The sequence below is a fragment of the Pelobates fuscus genome, chromosome 8 (genome assembly GCF_036172605.1).
Source record: "Pelobates fuscus isolate aPelFus1 chromosome 8, aPelFus1.pri, whole genome shotgun sequence".
In the NCBI taxonomy this organism is placed as follows: domain Eukaryota; kingdom Metazoa; phylum Chordata; class Amphibia; order Anura; family Pelobatidae; genus Pelobates; species Pelobates fuscus.
Window position 1 is genome coordinate 179,583,622 of NC_086324.1, and position 9,805 is coordinate 179,593,426.

Below are 9,805 nucleotides of genomic sequence, written 5' to 3' on the forward strand. Positions count from 1 at the left end.
ACATCCTTCTTCTCTCCAAATATATCACCAGAATGAATGGTTCTCATTTACAACATATGAGAAAGCCAATGAGTGGCTATTACAACTAATAGAAAACTAAAAACTAAAGATTGGAATGATAGGAAGAAGGAAAAAAGAAATAAAGAAGACAAAGAAAAGGAAGGAAAGAGGATGTGAGAGGAAGGATGAAAAAAAAAAAAAGAAAAAAGAAAAACAGCAAGAGGGGAAGAAAAAAGAAAAAAGAAAAAAAAAAAGAAAAAAAAAAAAAAGAACGGACTGGAAAATTAAAACATCAGACATTCACTACAAATTGCCTACTACTCCATCATGAGTATCAAACGCTAAAATCATATTAATAGCATATTAACATCATAGTCCTGGAAGGATATTAAAGAAAAAAAAAAAAAAAAGAAGACGTTGAAAAATACCTAAAGTATCCATACATTATAAGCTATTTACAGGACTATAAGATTAGACTTACCGTAATTCTCCACCAAAGACTAGAATCACAATTTGTTTGAAAATATTTTGGCAGAAGTTCAAATAGAAAATATATACCATAATGTATTATTACAGTATAAGATTTAATATAATATAACACAAGGAAAATATGCACTGTTAATTAAGTAATGTAAGCTAGCGCAAAATATCACGAGAAACTATGCACTTTTAATTCATGGAAAGTAGTACGGTTATCTACACAATGGAAGTTAAAGCAATATATCACGATAAATTAAACACTGTTAATTAAGGTTAATGAATTAATGTAAGAGATCACAAATGTTAATTATTGCAATTTATTATTAGAAATTAGGCACTGTAAATTAATGATAGAAAACATTGGAAATTATGTATAGTAAGTTAATGAAACATAACATATGAAATTACGCACTCTAATCTAAGGTGATATAATAAGACAAATCATACATTGTAAGTTAAAGAAATATAGTATTAGAAATGAGGCTACGCTAAAGTAATATAGCACAGGAAGTACGCACTAGAAGTCTAAAATTATAATTGTTTTGAAGTAGAAAAAAAAAGGCAAGGTGGTAACACCAGGGAACAATTTAACTATTTGTCAATTTTTCCTTTTTGTGACATATTATCCCCTCCTGTCTCCAACAAAGGCTCCCTCCCTGTGGGTATCTATATGATACTTTGATGTTGGAATCTAGTTGTATTCCAATACGGAGGTGCTGCAAAATCGCCAGCACCTACGCAGCTTGGATGCTTTTTAGTATCTTGAATGATTTGTTGTTTGTTTTTAAATGTTGTTGTATATATACCTGGTTGAAAAGGGAATGGTTAATGGGAATTGCTAAACTAAGGTGTTCGTTATGGAAACCAACTACTAAAAATGTTAAAATTAATATCAATTAATGTGCAGGGACTTAACTCCCCAAACAAAAGAGCTTATTTATATAATACCTTATTAAAAGAAAAAGCCCAAATCTCCTTTATCCAAGAAACACACTGGAAAAAAAAAGATAATCATCACTGGAACTATAAAAAGTTTAATATTATTGCTGAAGCTTCAGATCAATTTAAAAAAAAAAAGGGGGTTGCAATATTGTTTTCTAATTCGATTAATTATTCATGCGACTATTCCGAAACAGATATCGAAGGGAGATCAATTATTTGGATAGGAAAGATTAATGAGATTCAATATACCTTACTTAACATATACCTACCAAATAAAGCCCCAGTTAAACATCTATTGAAAATAATGAGAAGAGTAGAAACAATCCGCAAAGGAATACTCCTGATAGCGGGTGATTTCAACTGTGTGGCTGACCCTAAATTAGATAAACAAACAAAACCTGGTCAACACATAGATGGAAACCTGGTAAACCAAGCAGCCTCCCTAAGTAAATTAGCAAAAAAAAATGATATCTTTGATTTATGGAGAATATTCCATCCCAGTGACCGTAATTACACTCATACTTCTACGGCCCATAAAACCTCAGCAAGGATAGATATGTGCTGGGGAGACCTGGATCTTTTAAAACGAACAAAAACTATCAAAATTGAAATTAATACATGGTCAGATCACGATCTCCTTATACTAGAAATCAAAGAAAACGGGAAAAAAGAATTTTCACCATGGAAACTTAATGATTCCTTATTAGTAAAAAAACAAAATATAGAACATATAAAAAATCTTTCTGAAATGTTTTTCAAGGAAAATACTCCTGAAACAACATCTAATCAAAATGTATGGTGTACATATAAAGCAGTCACCAGAGGTTATTTTATAAAGCTTGCCAGCTATGAAAAAAAAATCAGAGGGGCCCCAATATCTGAACTTTATCTACAATTATACAAATTACAAGCTCAAAATAATAAAAATTTTTCTCAAGATACAATAACTCAGATAAAAAAATATAAAAATATGATAAATCAAAAGATTCTTGAAAGAATAGAATTTAATTTGAAAAGACTTAAAATTAAATTTTATTATCGAAGTAATAAAATAGATAAATTACTGACAGATCGTCTTAAAAAAAACAAAATGGACAATAAGATTTATAAAATTGTTGATGGTGGGAAAGTTTTGCTGTCTCCGGAAGATATAGGCGATTCATTTAGGAAATATTATGAAAAATTATACAATCTTCAATATATATCTACAGAACAAGCAATAGAAAAATATTTAAATAAAATAAAAATTCCAAAAATTACATTAGCTCAAAAAGAAAAATTAAATCAAAAAATATCCCAGATGGAAGTAGAGGAAGCTATAAATAATCTACAATTATCAAAAGCTCCGGGTCCGGATGGATTTTCAAATTTATTCTTTAAATTATTTAAAAAAACTATAAGTCCTAATATGACGGCAATGTTTAATGAGGCTGCCTCATCTGGTAAAATAACTCAAGAACTATTGAGAGCCAACATAAAACCTATCTTGAAGCCAAATAAATCACCAACAGAAATAACAAACTATAGGCCTATTTCTCTAATAAATATAGATATAAAATTATATGCTGCCATACTGGCTAATAGAATCAATTTAATACTTCCCGATTTGATACATATAGATCAAATAGGGTTTGTCAGAGGTCGTCATGCGAGCGATAATTCTAGGAGAATCATCGACTTGTTTGAATACGCTCATTTGACGGAGACGCCCCTTCTGACCCTGTCGATTGATGCAGAGAAGGCTTTCGACAGGGTCGGATGGGGATATATGAACGGAGTTCTAAGTGCATTCGGTTTTGAGGGCTGGATTGCACATGCGATTAAGGCTCTATACAAGGGTCCTTCTGCGAGAATAATAGGATATGATATATGCTCTGAATGGTTTGATATAAACAATGGAACGAGACAGGGGTGCCCATTGTCTCCCCTGTTATACGTTCTCTCAATTGAACCGTTAGCTACTGCTATCAGAGAAAATAAGGGAATAAGAGGTGTGATAATTGATGAAGTAGAAGCAAAGATATGCCTATACGCAGATGATGTATTAATTTCAATAACAGATCCGAAGATATCTCTTGGTAATTTAATGAAAGAGATTAAGAACTACGAGGATGTATCTAATTATAAGATAAATCTCCATAAAACCACAGCTTTAACAATTAATATAGACTTGTGTACCTTAGCATATCTCCACGAAAAATATAATTTTCACTGGACAAAAAAAGAGTTCCAATATTTGGGAATTATGGTAACGGCGAATCCTCAGAACATATTAGAATGTAATTTTCTAAAATTACTTAAAAATACCAACAAAATTTTAAGGGAATGGCGTCCTCTGGAAATTTCATGGTGGGGAAGAGTCAACACAATAAAAGCTTATGTTATCCCTAAATGGACCTATTTGTTTAATATGATTCCATTGAAAGTCCCAAAACCATGGTTGGATATGCTCCAACATTCCTTTTCTAATTTTATTTGGAAAGGGAAATCACCAAGAATAAAATCACAAGTTTTAACAAAAAAAATTAATCAAGGAGGAATGGCCCTCCCACTAATTAAAGATATATACAGCGCTAACATAATTTCACATATACATAAGTTCTACAGCTCTGACTCAAGGAGACAACCTTGGTATCAGATAGAATCAACAAGGATAAAAGAGAAAGATCTATCACTTATGATTTGGGATGATAAAACTAATTATAATATACATTTAATGCAGACCAATTCTATGGTCGTTTCTAATTTGATCGGAGAATGGCAGCGAATCAAAAAATTACTCAAGATATCCACAAAGATAATCGAGGGAGCAAACATAAGGGTCATCGAAAGGATTATCCCTGACATAAGTCTCTCCAAGTGGAGAGGAGAACGGGAGATATGGGTCAGAGACCTTCTCCAAAATAGAAGCTTATTGCCGTTTAAGGATCTTAAATCCAGTCTAAATCTGTCTGATACAGAGATTTTTACTTATCTAAGAGTTAGAGGATTTATAAATGAATCTCTATTAAGAAGAGATAGTGGCTTGAATAATTTGGTATATAAGATTTTTGAGAAACAAACAACAAAATCGATTTGCTCCATGGCTATAGATCTGATCAGACAAACTTATTCGGATATTCTTCCTACTGCTAAAAAACAATGGGAGAAAGATCTCAATATAGTATTGACTGATTACGATTGGTGCACTCCTATGAAAATATTGAGAAAACATATACATTGTTTAAACCTAATAGAAACTTTTTTTAAAGTCTATCATAGGTGGTATTTAGTACCAACAAGATTAGCTAAAATATCTATATCTAATTCTTCTTTATGTTGGAGATGCCATAAGCATGAAGGCGATATGCTACACATATGGTGGACCTGCCCATTAATTTCTAACTTGTGGGACCAAACATACAATTTTTTTGAGTTTTTTAATATCAAAGTCAAAAAATGCCCACAAGTAGGCTTATTACACCTTAAATGTGATAGACTCCCAAGAGTTCATTTAATATTAATTATTCACTCTTTTATTGCAACAAAGATATTAATTGCAAGAACTTGGAAACAAACCCATATACCTGACAGCAGACAGTTTATAGTACAATTATTGCACCAACTAGAAATGGAAAGAGGAGTTGCATATTCTAACAACAACAGGAAGTATATACATCATCTAGATAATTTGATACTTAAAATTAGAGACTGTTTTAGTTGATTTGACCCTCTCTCTCTTTCTATTAAAAATTGTTTAATATTAACTATACTGATATCAGCTGAAAAAAAAAAAAAAGTACTTACAAAGCAATGTACTTATACAAAGTTTCATTTAGTAGTCTGGCTCAAAATGAAAAAAAAAAAAAAAAAAAAAAAAAGTGCCGGATACTTTAATAACGATAGATAATAGATTTATTACTCTAATAATGTGGTATCTAACATGGAAGCTCATCTTGGTTAATTGACCCATGCTTGTTATTCCCTGCTCTATCCAGGTATTGTTAAATGTTTGTTAGGATATGTGATGATACCATCTGGGTAGGTCACTCAACAGGGAGCTACCCACATCGTATCATTAATATACGTAGGCGAATGTATATGTATGTAGTGATATATGCATATTTATGAATGTTTTTTTTTTTTTTCTTATGTCATTGTACTGTAAAAAAAAAAAAGGAAGTTATCCCAATAAAAAAGTATTAAACCTAAAATTATCTGGACTACAAGGAAAATGAGGCCCTGCTAGTGCCAAGAGAGGCTCTATCTATGAGGAGGGCCGAGTGGGCGGGGACCACTGAATGATGTGGCAGGAGCGTTGGCTTCACGATGACAGACAGAAGACATAATATAAGTGTGACTTTGTGAAGCCCTGACTAGTAACTGACAGCGGTTAATGGGCCGAGGGGCGTATACCTCCATTGAGGATGGGTGTTGGCCTCACAGGAGTAGATTAATTACAGTAAGCTATGGACAATACAGCCAGTTGACCAATCCTAGCCTATGGTGGGACAGTAGTATAATGTAATGATGGAGAAGTACATAGCTTACGGTATTTTCTTTACAGACAAGGATGAAAACCTAAAAAGGGAAATGTGGAAGATTACGTCATATTTGGGCCTAATTTTTTGTACCGTATTGTGAGAAAAACTCACCTGGAGAAAGAGGACAGTGATACGTAGTGGAGTTGCTAGTAGTGATTATCTGAGGATAAAACTAGTAAAGAATAGAATGATAAAAGGTTATGTGTCACTAGGTATACCTGTTAATTGTGGATGGAGTAAGAAATCCAATGAATTACCCAAACTTCTGGGGGAGAGTAGGAACGGTAACAAAAAGACCTAAAATAGAGTATGGACTCATGCATGGTGGAAATAAGATGTTAACATGATACACCAGGTATACAGTTTACTTAGGTCATCGTTATAAAAAAAGGGGAAGGGGTGTAGGGGCCTACAAATCCCTAGGAATGTGGCCAGTGAATACCCAATTGGATGAAAAGTGGCATCGGTACATTGGGGCAGATACGGCGATGGATAACGTGATGTATGTTGTAGAGCATTTTTGGAATAAAGTGATACATGGTGGTATGTTTCCTGAAAACAGCAATGCTAAAGAGAATACACAATTATACGTACCCTGTGTATGGGAGAGATTTACGTCACTAAGGGATGCTCAGTGGACTGCTGCAGTCGAATGAGACTGTGAGGGATTTATACGGTTTTGATAATACCTAGCATTAGGAACATGTAATAATACAAGGGAATTGGTAAACTAGGTACAGAAGGAGTGAAACTTAATACAGTATGACAAAACTGGATAAAATAACATTCTAATGTCTAAATAAGGACTAACCACTATCTTATATGTAAAACTAATGCATTTATTCCAACAACAGTAACTTGTGATGCAATTCTCAAGATTTACAAATAAAATGCACCTAATTTTTTTAAACAAGTGAATACCGGTGAAATAATTCATGAAGATTTGGATTTTTTAAACTGTCCTAATGAAGTTTGGCCACTAGGGCTTGTAAGTGAGCCATCTAGAGCCTTGTATTCGGTGAGTTAGATACTAACAAATGCCCTCGAACAGGAACATGAAACATAGAACAGAAATGTACGAATTGGATGGGGACGAACAAGCGTTAAGGTTAGAGGTCAGCCTGGCACTATTTCTGGCAGGCACGAGGAGTAGAACGGAGCGTACGGCTGTAGCAAGGTAGGTTAAACGTCGAGGAGCTGGGTCTGCCAGGTAAGTATTCCTATCAGGCTGAATATTCGTGGCTGTGGGCCAAAGTAGTCTTTCTTGCCTGGGAGAACTTGGCTTGAAGGAGACAGCGTGGGAACGAAGCCTCAGGTGAGTGCACCGGAAGTCGAGGGTTCTGAATGAACCCAGCGGTGACTGTTCTGTCAGTTTTTATAGCCGGGTAACCCCTCCCACAGTTACAAGCTACGCCTTCATATATATCAGAGGTTGTCTTCTGTTATAGAGTGTTGAGTATCTAAAAAAAAAAAACAAACCTACAATAGTGTAAAATGGATATTGAATAACTAGATAGCAAACCTATAATGAAGGTGTACTCACAATTTATAGAGCTGCTGAGAACTCTACTGTATTCAGCATGGATGGTACAATCCTGGTCTTAGGAAATATATATTTTTTGCAGTAGTGATGGTATATCTCCAAACAATAGTGTGATATGAAATGATAAAAATTAGAATATCCAATGGTACAGTATGAATAAATGGTTAACCATATATAAAAGGTAGGTCTCCTATTCACATGTAGCAGAGCAGATAACCTGCTCTGGTGTAATATAGCTCTGGTGGTACAACCCCTACCTGGGATGTGTGGAGTCAGGAAGCCATTAGGATGTAAAGTAAAATCCCAAATACATTTAAAGGAAATCTCCAGTGCCACGAAAACAATCCGTTTTCCTGGCACTGGAGTTTCCCTCTCCCTCCCACCCCCCCATCCCCGGTTACTGAACGGGTGAAAACCCCTTCAGTCACTTACCTGAGGCAGCAACGATGTCCCTTGTCGCTGTCTCCTCCTCCTCCGCGCCGCTCCTCCTACTGGCTCCGTTGGCCGGTTGGCGAGACTGTTCCCGCCCACCGGCCGAGGAGACCTAATGCGCATGCGCGGCAATGCCGCGCATGCGCATTAGGTCTGCCCATAGGAAAGCATTGAAAACGATTTTCAATGCTTTCCTATGGGGATTTGAGCGACGCTGGAGGTCCTCACACAGCGTGAAGACGTCCAGCGACGCTCTAGCACAGGTTTTCTGTGCTATAGAGCAGGAAGTTCCCTCTAGTGGGAAGACAGCCACTAGAGGTGAAGTTAACCCTGCAAGGTAATTATTGCAGTTTATAAAAAACTGCAATAATTACACCTGCAGGGTTAAGAGTAGTGGGAGTTGGCACCCAGACCACTCCAATGGGCAGAAGTGGTCTGGGTGCCTGGAGTGTCCCTTTAATTTAAAAGGCAACCAAGGGGTAAGCGAGTGTAATAATGAGGTTGCATAAGTATTAAGCTTTCAGTAGTTTTCAATGCATTCTAGCTATCAATATTATAAACCCTCTTAATAGAACTCATATTGACCTCAAAAAGGTTGGCTGATCTGACCGTCTGAATCTAGAACCTGCAGCCACCTCTACATATGGAGCACATGCTTGTGTAACTTAAGGGGTGTGAAAACAGCAGAGAACATATACAATTGCTTGGAAACAAAACCTAGAGAACTTTATTTTTATAACAGTTTATACAAAACTTTTTTTTAGGTTGACTTTCAATTTCAATTCACAAAAAAAAAATTGAAATTTTTAGAAAAACACATTCTCAAAAAAAGCTGACATACAGTATAGTTATGGGAGATGACAAAATGCTCGTGGTTTGCAATCTACACTGAAGGCGAATGTATAATATAGTCAGTGGAAGGTGAAGGTATGCAGAGCAAGACATTCCTTCAGGTGGACGGGAAGGTGGGTTTAGACAAATTCCATTCCTTCATGTGGACGGGAAGGCAGGTTAAGTCAAACGCCAATCTTTCAGGTGGATGGGAAGGCCATTCCTTCAGATGATGGGAAGGTGGGGTTAGTCAGACTATTCCTTCAGATGATGGGAAGGTGGGGGTTGTCAGACTATTCCTTCAGATGATGGGAAGGTGGGGTTAGTCAGACTATTCCTTCAGATGATGGGAAGGTGGGGTTAGTCAGACTATTCCTTCAGATGATGGGAAGGTGGGGTTAGTCAGACTATTCCTTCAGATGATGGGAATGTGGGGTTAGTGAGACTATTCCTTCAGATGATGGGAAGGTGGGGTTAGTCAGACTATTCCTTCAGATGATGGGAAGGTGGGGTTAGTCAGACTATTCCTTCAGATGATGGGAAGGTGGGGGTTGACAGACTATTCCTTCAGATGATGGGAAGGTGGGGTTAGTCAGACTATTCCTTCAGATGATGGGAAGGTGGGGTTAGTCAGACTATTCCTTCAGATGATGGGAAGGTGGGGTTAGTCAGACTATTCCTTCAGATGATGGGAAGGTGGGGTTAGTGAGACTATTCCTTCAGATGATGGGAAGGTGGGGTTAGTCAGACTATTCCTTCAGATGATGGGAAGGTGGGGGTTGACAGACTATTCCTTCAGATGATGGGAAGGTGGGGTTAGTCAGACTATTCCTTCAGATGATGGGAAGGTGGGGTTAGTCAGACTATTGCTTCAGATGATGGGAAGGTGGGGTTAGTCAGACTATTCCTTCAGATGATGGGAAGGTGGGGTTAGTCAGACTATTCCTTCAGATGATGGGAAGGTGGGGGTTGTCAGACTATTCCTTCAGATGATGGGAAGGTGGGGTTAGTCAGACTATTCCTTCAGATGATGGGAAGGTGGGGTTAGTCAGAC